Here is a 15,228-nt window from a genome sequence, read left to right on the forward strand (position 1 = left end):
CTGCTTCCCTCTCTCTCTCTCTCTGCCTGCCTCTCTGCCTACTTGTGATCTCTCTGTGTCAAATAAATAAATAAAATCTTTATATAAAAAAAAGAATATAGTGTCCCTCTGGATCCATTATTATAGTCTTTGGTTTAAATTCTAGTTTGTCTGATATAACTGTTACCCCAGCTTTCTTTTGAGGTTCATTGGCCTGAAAAATTGTTCTCCATCCCCTCACTTTCATCTAGAGGTTCCTTTATGTTCAAACTGAATCTCTTGTAGGCAGCATATGGATGGGTCCTATCTTTGTATCCCTGTGCCATTTCATGGGAGCATTTAGAGGGTTACTACAGAAAGATATGTGTTTATTGCCATCCTACTGTTATACAGTCCCTGTTTCTATGGATTGTCTCTGTATATTTCTGGTCCATATTTCTCTTAGGTTCTTTCTTCTTTTATAGAATTCCCCCTTAGTATTTCTTGCAGGGCTGACTTGGTAGTCACATATTCTTTCAGTTTCTGCTGGTCCTGGAAGCTCTTTATCTCTCCATCCATTCTGAATGACAGCCTTGTCAAATAAAGCATTCTTGGCTATATGTTCTTCTCATTTAATGCCCTGAATATGTTTTTTCCATCACATTCTCACTTGCCAGATCTCTGTGGACAAGTCTGACATAATTCTGATGTTCTTCCCTCTGTACATAAGGAATCTCTTCCCCCTAACTGCCCGTAGGATGGTGTCCTTGCTTCTAAGATTTGAGAGTATTACTATTACATGCTGCCGCATTGGTCTATTCTCTTTGATCTTAGGAGGGGTCCTCTCTGCCTCTGGGACATGAATGGTTGGTTGTTTCATTCCCCAGGTTAGGTAAGTTCTTAGCTACAATTTGCTCAAATATATCTTCTAGTCCTCTTTCTCTGTCCACCCCCTCAGGAACACAAATAATTCTGAGATTGGAGCATTTCATGATGTTGTTGATTTCTCTAAGTCTGTTTTCATGGTTTTGATGTATTTGTTCTAGGCCTCTTCCTCTTCCTTCCTTTCTATCAGTTTATCTTCTAGATCACTAATTCATTCTTCTGCCTCATTTACCCTAGCAGTTAAGAGTACTAGTTTAGACTGCATCTCATGCACACCATTTTTAAGACTATACCAAGAAAACTGCTAGAACTGATAAATTAATTCAGTAAAGTTGCAGGTCACAAAATCAACATACAGAAATCTGTTGCATTTCCATACATTAATAACAAAGCATCAGAAAGAGAAGTTAAGGAATCAATCTCATTTACAATTGCACCAAAAACAATAAGATATCTAGTAATAAAGCCAACTATGAAAACCCTAAAACACTGATAAAGGAAATTGAAGATGACACAAATAAATAGAAAAATGGTTTGTGCTTATAGCCTGGAAGAGCAAATATTGGTAAAATGTCTATACTGCCCAAAGCCATCTACACATTTAAAGCAATCCCTATCAAAATACCAACAGTGTTTTTCACAGAGCTAGGACAAGCAATCCTAAAATTTGTGTGGAACCACGAAAAGCCCTGAATAGCCAAAGCAACCTTGAAAAATAAAAGCAAGCTGGAGGCATCACAATTCTGGACTTTAAGTTCTGTTACAAAGCTGTAGTGATCAAAATAGTGTGGTACTGGCACAAAAACAGACACACAGATCAATGGGACAGAATAGAAAACCAGAAATGAGACACAACTATATGGTCAATCCATCATCAACAAAGCAGAAAAGAATATGTAGTGGAAAAAAGAGTCTCTTCAACAAATGGTGTTGGGAAAACTGGACAGTAACATGCAAAAGATACTCAATATCGCTGATCATCAGGAATAGGCAAATGCAAACCATAATGATAACAAATCCTTCTATTTGATCTAGTAACATTTAGAAAGCCACAAGAATTACAAATTCACTTTTACAATATGCACAATGAATATTTCAGAGAAAGGTGTTAACAGCTTTTGATGTGATTAAGGATAGTAGATAACAATCACAGTTTCCAACCGCACTGGGCTGTTTTCCATGAGGAGAAAACAGTCTTACCTCTGAAGGTACTTGGTATGAGTACTTGGTAATATACCTTTTACCAGTGTTGTTATTGGTGCATTGATGTGATGAAGGGGAATCTGGAGGTATAAGAGAAGCTATTTTTATCTTGGCAAGGATTTTCTTGCATTTTTCTCACCTGCAAATCTGTGAACAACAGTCATTGCCTCTTTGTGCTTGTTGCCTTGTTAGTTGGGTTGGCAGTAAGAATTCTCCCCACAAGGAAACTGTGTTTTTTCCTGTAGGATGGAGTCTGGCTTAAGACTGGTCACCAGTCCCATCCTGTTACCCTTATGCTGACTACCTGGTAGTCTGGATTCACTTAATTTTAATACTCATGTCTTTTGGACCTGTGATAAAAACTCACTGTTCCTCACCCTCCTTAGTCAGTTTTTTCAATTCCACCTCAGAATGGACAACCACCTTATCCTAGGTTTATTGTATGCAGACTAAAACCTGTATTAATGGCAATGTAAAGATGCTTATATAATAACATTTTTATTGGAGTATAATTAACATATAGTGTTGTGCTAGTTTCAGGAGTACAATATAATGACCCAGCAATTCTACACATTACTCAGTGCTCACCTAGGTAAGTGTACTTTTAATCCCCTTTATCTATTTCACCCATTCCCAACCTACCTCCCCTTTGGCAATCACCAGTTTATTCTCTGTGTTTAAGAGTCTGTTTTGTTGTTTCTGTTTGTCTCTGTTTTTCTTTGCTTATTCATTTGTTTTGTTTCTTAAATTCTACATATGAATGAAATAAAATGGTATTTGTCTTTCTCTGACTTATTTTGCTTAGCATAATACTCTTTAGCTCTATCCATGTCATTGCAACTGAAAAGATTTCATTCTTTTTTATGGCTGAATAATATTCCATTATATCTATATCTTCTTTATCTTCTTTACCCATCTTCTCCATTCATCTGTGGATGGATACTTGGGTTGTTTCCGTATCTTGGCTATTGTAAATATAATAGAATTTTTTAAAAAATAAACAACAAATAACAAGTTATAAAGTCCTTCCTTCACAGACCTCAGGAGCTGAGATATGAAGAAAGTAGGAAGACAATGGTTAGAGCTATGAGAGGGTCAGAATAGACTCCAGGTCCACTATTCTCTTTTAACTTCTGGGGGTTGTTACCGTAACATTACAATTAGCCCCCATAATAATTTCTTATTGGACTTCCATCCCAGGGTTTCTGCCTCCCCTCACTAGCATTCTCCTTCCCTGGGCATCTCTTGACAAATCATACTAAGATTTAACAAAGATTCATTCATTCTCAAAGATTCCTTGTTAAGCAATGTCTATAATAAGCAATACTTTTACTAAATCTTGGTGAACCTAATCCTATCATGCCTCACCTTATGCCTGGTAGGAAAACAGGAAAACCTTTCCTTCAAGTCATTAGTGATTAATTTTCTCTGTTTTGTGCATATGTGCATGAAACTAAAAAGATGTGTGCAAATATCTTAATTGTAGCTTTTTTATAAGGAAAATATAAAATCATCCTCATAATTTTATGGTACATTATGTCATTTATGGTACATTCACACAATAAAATACTACAACCATTAAAAGTTCATTTAAGAGGGTTGCTGGGGGGAGGGGGGTTGGGGGGGGTTATGGACATTGGGAAGGGTATGTGCTATGGTGAGTGCTATGAAGTGTGTAAACCTGGAAATTCACAGACCTGTACCCCTGGGGATAAAAATACATTATATGTTTATAAAATATAAAAAATAAATTAAAAATAAATAAATAAAAATATTAGAAAGTTAATTTAAAATTATGTTCATTAGGGGCACCTGGGTGGCTCAGTGGGTTGAAGCCTCTGCCTTCGACTCAGATCATGATCCCAGGATGCTGGGATTGAGCCCCAGATTGGGAATCTCTGCTCAGTGGGGAGCCTGCTTCCTCCTCTCTCTCTGCCTGCTTCTCTGCCTACTTGTGATCTCTGTCAAATAAATAAATAAATTTTTTTAAAAAATTATGTTCACTAATCTAGAAAAAAAATTTTCCTCATATACTCTTAAGAAAAATTGTAAGCAGGATACCTGGGTGGCTCAGTGGGTTAAGCCTCTGCCTTTGGCTCAGGTCATGATCTCGGGGTCCTGGAATCAAGCCCCACTCTCTGCTCAGCAGGGAGCCTGCTCCCCCCTCTCTCTGCCTACTTCTCTGCCCACTTGTGCTCTCTCTCTCTGTGTCAAATAAATTAATAAAATCTTTAAAAAAAAAAAAAAGAAATTGTAAGCTTAAAACAATATAAAAATATAACAAAATATTACCAATTGTTATCTCTGATTAATGAAATTACTGTTGAAATATACTTACTTTTTTTAATATGAACTTTAGAATTTTAGTACCATTAACTTATATTTTCATATCTCCCAGATTTTTTTTAAACTTTCAAGTTTATTCCATTTTCAAAAAAATATCAGGTCTGTTAATGTACTTACTCCATAATATGTTGAGACAAATTATTGGAAAGGCAAATAAACATCTTCAGAAACAAAGAGAAGCCAACAAAGGCATGCATAATTGAAATTTACATATGGTTTAAAACTTATTTTCACATCTCTTTTTAAGCAAACATGCAAATAAAGTCAATTACAAAGTTTAATTCCTCTTGTTCCCTGACAAAATTGGGGAATTATGGAGAGTAAACCAGAGGAAGCAGAATCATATATAGCCCCCAAACAACTCACCAATCACACATTTACTGGCCTATTGATTAGGTCAAGGTAGGCTATAAGCTCTTGATAATCAACATTCATATTAAACAAAAGAGATTGAGAGGACCCCAGTAATTTTGAGTGGGCTATTGCTGGAGTAAATGTGAAAGAGTGAAGTGTAGACATCCATAGCATTTCTTGTCACAGTGTTTTCCATGCTGCATTTTACCTTCATAATTATTATCTCCCTTTAGATTGTAAACTCTTAAGAGAAGGACACATCTGTTCTTCCCACAATTAGAGTTCCGTTTCCTACCATATGCCTAGTATGGCTAGTTTGGCAGTACACTGTATTTATTAAATGAATGAATCAATGAATAACAAATGCTTGTTGCTATAAAACTTCTCTCAAACATTCGGTTTCTGTGGCTTCTGATCCCATGTTCCCTCCAGCTGTGGTGGGCAGGATCCCCACCACCACCATCAAAGGTGACTATGGGTAACATCCTGTCCCTCTTGCTCAGTTTCAGTGACATCATCCAGGAAGAGCAATTGTATCTGTCTGGGGAACTGCTTCTGTGTAAAGTAGTTGCTTGAGCTCCTTGAGGTCAGATTCAGTCTCCTAACTCCTGCAACCCTTACCCACTGATTAGGGTCTCCTGTACCCCTGGCCTAAATAAAAGTCACTCCCTTTTCTTCCCTCTCCTCCACCTAAGAAATTCAACCAGAATGCTAGATAAACTTATTTGCAACAGAGAAGAGAAAATAGGTTGCTTTACCAGTGTTTTAATTCAATTCCACATATTTCTTAGTCCCAAAATTGTCTCAAATGGAAGAATTGGTCTGAAAGTATTCTTTCAGCAATTCTCCAAACTACCATTTGGAGCCCGGATAATTATTAACGCCAATCTAATAATAGGAGGACAATCTGTTTGTAGATATTTTCTTGGCAGTAGTTGTGATGGTTTTAGTCCACTTTGGATCATTAAAAAAATGTTTCATCCTTTTACATTATTATCAAGTTGCTAATTTTTTACAGTTAAAAAAATTCAGTTTCATAATGGCAAAGACTTCGGATTTTTCTTTAGTGATTCTCACAAATGAATCCAAATTTTTTCCTAATATAAAAAAATTACATATTTTCCATAGAATTTTACATATGTTTTGGCTCCCTTAGATCTTAGATTCCTCCCCAACATACTTTGAACTATTATTTTTAGCTAAACAGTATCAAAATAATTTGATCTGAGTTTAGGTATTGATATATGCATTTTTCTGTTTCCTGAAATATTGTTCTATGAAATTAATAACATTCATAAAATTATACTCAAACAATAAATTATAAAAGAGTAAAGTTAGTAATTTTACACTCAGAGATGATGGTTCATCCCCGTGATTAAACATAACATTCCTGATATTGTTTTTCAAGCTTTATACCATAATACCTTTCTGATTATCCCCACTGTGAAGAGAGTGTGTAAGTTCATAAAGCAACTATTTCTGCAGATGGTAATTGTGATAACCGCACTCCCACTGGCTCTCTCCCCTACCTTGTATTGTTACAGCATCACACCCACCCACCACATAATTGTGGTTATCAAATATTTGTTACATTTTATGAAGAATCCCAAGTCGTTTAATACCACCTTTCACTGATGGCTCCCAATTTTATGCCTTTTGGCTTAATGTAACCTTAAGCTTCTTCATCTAATTCAACAACATACCTGATATCTATACTTGATTGTCTAATGGGTGTTCCAGACTCAAGAAGCTCCAAACCCCTAAAGATAGTATCCTCCCAGACTTTCCCATTTCAGTACCTAGCAGCACCTTTGACCCAACTACTAAACCTAAAAACCAAGAGCTACAATAAACTCCACCTTATCATTCATTCCCCACACTCAACCTAAACAAATCTCAAGGGTTTTTTGTTTTTTATTTCTCACTTTTCTTTGTTGGATTACTTTGCTGGATTACTAACACACTTCTATTTTTTACCTCTACATTCCATTCTGCTCTCAGTAGAAAAAATGATCTTTACAGAACATAAATCAGCTTCATCCCTGCCTTGAAACCCTTCAAAATCTTCTCACTGTACTTTTAAAAAATACTAAGCTATTAATGTCAGTTTTTCATGGGCTGATTAAATAATAACTTTACATCCTAATAGACCCAGGAGACAGGCATATAGAGGACAAAGCATGTCTTTGCTTTTGATAACATTCTTTAGAGAATCACCTGAATATTGGCCAACTAAGACTGCAGACAACTCAGCCCTGGATTAGACAGTGGCACTTCCAGATGATCATGAGCTCAATGACAACAGCAGGCAGAGCTCATCACATGACAGAGCACAGACCTGACACATGCCTTCTGCATACAAGTGTATTCCCCCACCAAAGAGAGAGCTCAGAAGGGAAAGGCTCAGCTTCTTTTCCCAGTATCACCATTCAGTAAATGCTCTGATCCCCTGGGGATGGAAAGAACCTGGGAACATTACGTAATGGAGAGCTCCCTTCTTGGGACACAGATTCTTTCAATACTCAACCTGACTACAAGACCATTCCCCACCTGGCTCCTATCCTCCTCCTCAGAGAATTCTTACACAAGATTTCAGCCCCACTGATCTCTCTTGTCCTCAAATATGTCAAGTTTTTTCTTCCCTGGTTCCATGTTTTTGTACTTGTTCTTTGTGGGGTTTTTCTGTGTTTTGTTTTTTGGGTTTTTTGTTTTTGGTTTTGTTTTTGGTTTTTTTGCTTACAAAGTTTCTGTCTCAAGCATGAATGCTTTTCATCTTTAAAGTCTCATACCAAACACCATGTCCTCAGAAATGACAAGCAGACATTTTTTTTCAATCTTAGAAATATGCCCAAATCCATCAGAAATTATTATTTTTTTTAAAGATTTTATTTATTTATTTGACAGAGAGAGATCACAAGTAGACAGAGAGGCAGGCAGAGGAGAGGGAGAGAGAGAGAGGCAAGCAGGCTCCCTGCTGAGCAGAGAGCCCGATACGGGACTCGATCCCAGGACGCTGGGATCATGACCTGAGCCGAAGGCAGCAGCTTAACCCACTGAGCCACCCATTGGAATTGTTTTTTTAGTCTAACAACTTGACACTTATATAATATATGCATAAGGCATAAAAACAGAAATGTTGAAAATAAAGAATTGGAAAAAGATGTCAAATGATAGTATAGAGATTTTAATACCACCCAGGAAAAGTATGAAGACAGATGATGTGAGATGGTACGTAGTAATGAAAATGGACAATTAGGCGTATAGATATAATAAAATCATGAAATTATATGCACAAAATGACCCTGAGATAAATACAAATATAGATATTCTCAAAATCCAATGGAATCTTATGGGAAACGGTCTAAGCTATCATCATGGTAGGAGACTTCAACACGTCCTCATCAGAAACTCATAGATCAAGGTGGAAAAAATTAAGCCATGCCTCATTGGATTCAAGACCACGCAATGAGAAAAGCTTCAAGATGCCTCACAAGACACCTAAGGCTGGAAGGTCAGTGAGGAAATGAGCTCTGATTTGTGTCAGAACAGCAGAACAGCAAGCAAAACTCTTGCTTTCAGTAAATGGACAACAAAAAAATATTCTTAATAAAATTAAAGATGTGGCTAAGGAGATTTCCATGCCAAAATGCAATTGTCTTCTATTAGTTGCTTATAATAAAATATGGAAAAAATAAAATGAGCTAAAGAAGAAACTGTTTCATTTTCAAGTGAAATTTAGAGGAATATATGAAGACCAGGACTTTCTGGGTTCTAAAATAAAACTGTTGCTCATCCTCAACTTTTTTTAGTGAAAGACTCTCAACATTATCAATTTCCCCAAAGCAAAGATCAAATCCAAAGTGCCACCAGTAAGAGAGTAACCCCAGGAACAAAACCCTGTAAGACACTTTGCTGAGACTTCAGAAATTTTTAAGGCAAAACCTCATAAACTCTGTCAGATTAACAAAAAAGCTTCGTTTCTAAGTATCTTAAGACTGTATCTCATAGACTGCTCAGGTAAACAGTAGAGCTTCTAAGAATTTTAGTTTATCCCACACCACCCTGACTTTCACCTCAAAGCAGAGAAATGTATTTCTTGAAGGGATTTATGGATGCGGCTTTTATTCAATGGGATAGATTTATAATTTGATACATTACAAATTTGATCATTTTTCAAAGGAATTATAATATATTGCACTAAAAAGACCAGAAGCAATTCAAAATGAAAAGAGGCTTCTAGGCCTCTAGCTTCCTAAGAAAACAGGTTGTGTGGGCAAGGGTTAACTTAACTGGCCTGAGTTTCTCAAACACTTCATATTCCCAGGAAATACCTGTGTTCACAAGTGGACCTTGGATGGCTCCTGGAATATGAGCTCTGAGCCCTGGAATATTCTACATAGAACTGGTTTTGTATACCTGATGCTTTGTGGTTGATGTTGGAGTCTGAGTAGCACTATATGCCTACATAACTGATCTCAATAAAAACACTGGAGGTTAAGGCTCAGGTGAGATTCACTGGTGGTCAACAATTCATGTATATCGTTACACATCACTTCTGGAAGAATTAAGTCTGTCCATTGACTTCTGGGAGAGGACATTGGAAGCTTGTACCTGGTTTCTCTTGAATAGTGCCCCTTTACTGATGTTAGTATGTATCAGTTTACTGTTATAATCCATAACTATGAGTGCAATGGTTCCTGAGTTTTGTGAGTCCTTCCAGTGAGTCATTAGGCAAGGGTGGTCTTGGGGACCTTTGATACAGTGAGCATCAGAGGTGGGATTTTCTAGAATGAACTGACTCACTTAAAATATGATAAGAAAAATTGTTTGGGAAAAGGCAAGATGCTAGGATGGCGGATGACAAAACTCTGATGCCTGAATGGCTACCAAGTCACTTGTGGAATGAGACAACTGCTGTACTACAATCATTTATGGGAGTTAAAAATTATCAGTGGAACTTAGGAACGTAGACCTGACATCTGAAGAACTGAGTCATTGAATATGGAAGGAAATGCAAAATAATGAGATACAAATTAAATATTCAATCTTTATCTGTAATTGCTGAAATGAAAGTAAAGGGTTTTGTTGGGGTAGAACCTGGTCCTGTGCCCATTTCAGATTTTAAATGGTTTGAGCTATAGCTTTTAATTTCAGAGCCACTACTGAAGGGACAATTATGCTGAATAAACAGGTAGAACCTCCAGGACCTCTGATCACTATGAAGGTAGTCTTGGTACTGAGGGGAGGCAAAACCAAGAAACTACTGATATTGTCAGCTTTCTGAAGAACTTTTACTAAAATGGATTGTAAGAGTAACCAACTTAGGGACAGTCTCTTTGGTTTTGAATACTGCAGAATGGAGGATCCTGTTTTGTTGATGCATTTCTGTATACATCTAGGAAAGAAGGTATGGTATGTTTGCACGATTATACAATTTTCCCCCACGTCACCTCAACTGCTCCAGGACAAGAGCTACAACAGTGGTACTAGAAACAGAAATGATCCTTAAGCAAGAATTTTAGTTTTAAACATTTATGCCAGAATTCCTAAGGGCTTTATGTAGTGAATTGTGCCTTTATTCTTACTGTCAAAATTAGGGTTGACAGTGTATACAGCTGTATTACCTAATGATCAAGATAGTCCACTAGTCTACACCTAACCTTATCCCATGTCAGTAGAAAGAGACTAATTGGGAGGCACTTGCTAGACAAACATTGCTGCTGGCAATCAGAACCAGCGCAGTGGTGGAACCTATGTTCCTTCCAGAATTGAAAAAAGTTGGGTAAAAAATCAATGACAAATGGAGAAAAGGAGAAAAAGTAGCTAAGGGTAAAGTAATGTGTAAATGAACTATGAAACATGGAAATCCAATATAACTCTGATGCCTCAAGAAGGCTTCAGAGGAAGGGATGATAATCTCTTCGTTCAATTATAAGAGATGTCTGAAAGGGTGAAGCTATATACTGCCAAGACCACACCTGCTTTTGAACCTGACAAGGTTATATAGAAGCATGCAAACATGAGAGGGGTTGCTTTGAGACATTTTGGCAATCAGTATGACAATAAACTAGACCAATTTTTAAATAATGATGAATGGGACTCTCGTAATATGTCAATATCTTTTGACCCTTATTTTTCAGATTACATCTATTACCAAAGATATCATCTGGCAAGGAATTTCTGGGAACTACTCCACATATAACCATTGGACCACATAATGTACAGTTCTTGGCAGATGGATCTATATAACTATAAACCTTGATGACCAGATGCTTAGAAAAGTTCCTGGTTTTAGTGGATAAAGCATAGAGACTGCATGCCTGACATGTGCACAAATACATACCAGCTTTGTTTTTGTGTATGGAAAACTATGAGACAGAATAGAAAGGATGATGAGACTTAAGCAGTAAGCATCACATGGTGGCTCTAAAATTCCCTAGGAAATGGTCTCCCCTTGAAATAAGGAAGTTTGTGGGGTAGTTTTATAACATACTCAGACTAAATTACATCTAGGTGTGACCAACCATTCACCTGATCCTAGTATGGGGGACCTAATATTTTGGCGGACACAACAAGTGTTGTGCACTCGTGTGATTAGAATACGGTGACCACAGCAGGCATGGTGATTAAGCAACACTGGCCCACAAGATGGAAAGGGTTTTAGAGGGACACTGGTGCTGGTCTAGGTGTCCCAGGACAAATTGAATTCTATTTAATGAGGAGAAGCTCTCAGAAGAAAAAGATTCATTAACTAGAATAAGCAGATTAAAGAGTATTCTCTCCTAGGAAGAGACCAATGGATGTGAGTCAATCTGGAAAGATAATGAGGTTTTAGTGAAGTAGTCAGGCAGACTCAACAGACAGTGCTGAATAAAGCCAGGTGGAAAGGCTTGTTCCTGGCCCAACAGGGTCTCTTGACTATTTTAACACAGATAGAGTCTGAAGTAACCATGGGACAATGGTCCTCCATCCTAGCTGTTGAGGTCCAAGGGACACACCTATGAAAAACTTACAGACTTTTAAAATTATCTAAATTCTCTGAGGGCACTTGTAATTTACCTTGATACACTGTTTGACCATCTTCATCCCAAGAATAGATCAAAATAAGACATATCTTATAGTACAGTGAGCAGAATTAGAAAATATTCTGGGGATGTCTGCGTGACTCAGTCTGTTAAGCAACTGCCTTCGGCTCAGGTCATAATCCCAGGGTCCTAGGATGGAGGCCCACATCAGGCTCCTTGCTCAGTGGGGAGCCTGCTTCTCCCTCTACCTCCTGCTCCCCCTGCTTGTGCTCTCTCTCTCTCTTTCTCTGATAAATAAATAAATAAAATCTTTAAAAAAAGAAAAGAGAAGAGAAGAAAAGAAAGTAAAAAGAAAAAAAATATATTCTGGGGGCGCCTGGGTGGCTCAGTGGGTTAAAGCCTCTGCCTTCGGCTCAGGTCATGATCTCAGTGTCCTGGGATTGAGCCCCGCATTGGGCTCTCTGCTCATCAGGGAGCCTGCTTCCCCCTCTCTCTCTGCCTGCCTCTCTGCCTACTTTTGATCTCTCTGTCAAATAAATTTTTAAAAAAGAAAAGAAAAGGAAATACTCTGAACACCACCTGCGTCTTTCCTGTAAAAGGGATGTGAACCTTACTATATAACACCACACAATGGAAGCCAATCTCAGTACAAGCCTCCGAACTAAGAGAAAAGTATTGACTTTTTCCCCCAATTGAATTGGAATCCAAAAATAACCAAATCATAGCCAAATGTAATCATTTCTGTCCACTGTAATTTCTGGTATATGGGTAAGGGATTATTCTGTTGGGAAGGCATGACAAATACCTCTGTAATTCTTTCCAGTGTGCTCTGTGATAAAATTGAATTGTGCCATGATCACATTGCAGTATAGCGTAACACTGGCATTATTGATAAAATTCAAGTACTTTATGTAAATAAGTGATGTGACAATACTGATACTAATGATCAAATGTGTTGCAAGATCAAGTTAAAAACCCCTCAAGATGTAATGTCAATGGAAAATTACTTGTCTGTGGAAATACTGGGTTTAGCAAGCCATCAGCTGATTTCTATGTTAAATAGTTCTGTACAAGTTTATCACAAGGTACAAATAATAGGTTAAGGGGGAAAGCAAATAATCAAATCAGTACACAAAAAAATTAAAAATGTATGTAATGCCTTTAAAGGATGGATTAGTTATTTCCTTAAATATATCTTTGTCCCACCTTGGCTTCTCCAAATGTTAAGCATATTCATGTATCTGTTATATAAATGTTATACTACAGGCAGTTGTTCATAAAAACATGATTGGCCTGCTGAAAGGAGAGCCCAGGGCAGGTTAGGAAAAGGTTAGGAGATCTGGGTTTCTCAAACACTGCACAATCCCAAGAAAGGCATCATTTCAGAACTGGACCTTGACTCCTTCCTGGGTAATGAGTTATGAACCCCTGGAATATTCTCTCTGATATAAGAATAATTCTCTATGCCTGAGACTTTGGGCCATGCAGTACCAGTCTGATCAGAAAGTTTATGCTGATGATATGATTTATGGTGAATGCCTGCTTTTCTCTGACAGTCTGGAGTCTGAGTAATTGAGATGTTGTGTGCCTGTATGACTGACACCAACAAAAACCCTAAGCAACAAGTCTCAGGTGAGTTTTACTGGTTGGAAATGTTTTACTTATATTGTCACACATTATCACTGGGATAATTAAAGGCATTGAGTCAGTTCAATGGAAGAAGATACCTGAAAGCTTGTGACTGCTTTCCCCTGGACATCACCCCACCATGTGCCTTTTCCCTTTGCTGATTTTAATCTGTATCCTTTCACGTAATGAGCCATAGACATAAGTATAAAAAAAATCCAATCTCTGTGAGTCTTTTTAATGAATCACCAAAACTGAGGGTAGTCTTGGGGACCTCCAACACATGAGGTGTGAAAACCATCTTCCTGTAAGTGAAGGCCATTTCTCATAGAAAAGGCATATGACTTGGAGTGAGGAGCCAAGGTCCATGGAGAAGCACTCCCAGGTAAGAACTAGAACCTAGTCAAAGAACTAGCAGTCTGCACCTGTCATATATCAGAATTGCTATGGATCAGTGATTGCTGTGGGCCTCTTATTTTCCCCCTTTCTGATTAAAGGTATCCAGTTTTTCCTATCACTGTCTCGCTGAAATGTGTTCATGAGTGAAAAACAGAAAATTTGGATCTTGAGTTCACAGGTCTTCACATTGAGAAGGTCCACTCCCAAGGAGCCTCATCTGCATGTGGACCTAATTGAGAGAAAGAGATCTGGAACCTCAAGCATGAGCCCTACATCATAATAGAATGAGACATTTGGAAGGCATTCTAGGGGATAAGTGTATAATAAATATGGTGGAAACATGAATCACTGGAGGTCAGGAAGTGGCCTGTGGTAGTCTTTTGAACTGCTATCTCCATTTAACCACATTTCCCAGTATGCAGACTTCCCCTTGAATACAGGCTGGGCCTATGACTTTATTTAATGAAAAGAATATGATTGAAAGATATTGTGTTCATTTTGTGACTACTCATAAATTCTGGAAGCTTTTACTTTTCCACTTGGGGGATCTCTGAGCTTCCATGCAAGAAGTCTAGCCAGCCGGCTGGAGAAACCATATGCAGAAACTTGGTTGGACACCAGGTGAACAGGCCACAGGGAATAAGAGTGAGGGCAAGACCAAGAGCAAGAGAGATGGAGAGTGACAAAGACCCAGAAGCTACATAGAAGGAAACTGAGAAACACAGCCAAAAAAGAGGTCCTATGATCTCAGACACACTGCTCCAGTCTGGTGGTCCCAGCCAGCCCTTGATGCCATCTCACCTGAGAAACTAGACATGAGTGGAAAGAACATCTTAAGCATTCCAGTCCCTGAATATCACATGGAAGTGGATGAGCCACCTGCTGAGCCTTGCATGAATCCCCAGTTACAGAATCATGAGTACAAAAATGGTTATGATTTTGAGCTGTGAAGTTTTGGGGTCATTTGTTTTGTAGAAACAGATATACTTTAACAAACTACCTTCCAACATTCCACTCTCATTTTACCAACTAGTTCTTTCTTCTCACCTAGAATTAAAGTCAAATGTTACTCATACATTTCATTGGTAGAGAGTATGGAATATTAACCTGAGATTTAAGTCAGAGTTCAGTTCTAGCACAGTAGTTCTCTGACCCACTTCCTTACCTTTAAGTTCCATTTCTCACACAAGAAGTACGAATAATATCGCCTTGCTGCTTCATGATGAAGATTAAGTAAAATAATAATAGTAAAATGTCTCTGAAAGAACTAAGCTTATTCTTCAGTTCTTCCCACAATGGAGACTATTAACTTTTACATGAAGGAGTTTCTTCTTTCCCATGTGCCATTGTAGGACAGTGAACATGGTGACTGCATGGACCATGTTCAATAGGCATCTGTCAGGTACCAAAACATGTCAGTTATCCAGGCCAC

General features: G+C 37.9%; 1 long non-coding RNA gene across 1 annotated transcript in view; it reads right to left on the bottom strand.

The window, feature by feature from the left end:
- Positions 1 to 15,228, bottom strand: part of LOC131826845 (uncharacterized) — a 210,681-nt gene that overhangs the window by 38,391 nt on the left and 157,062 nt on the right. The window lies entirely within an intron of this gene.

This window comes from Mustela lutreola, chromosome 3 (assembly GCF_030435805.1).
Source record: "Mustela lutreola isolate mMusLut2 chromosome 3, mMusLut2.pri, whole genome shotgun sequence".
NCBI classification, from domain to species: Eukaryota; Metazoa; Chordata; class Mammalia; order Carnivora; family Mustelidae; genus Mustela; species Mustela lutreola.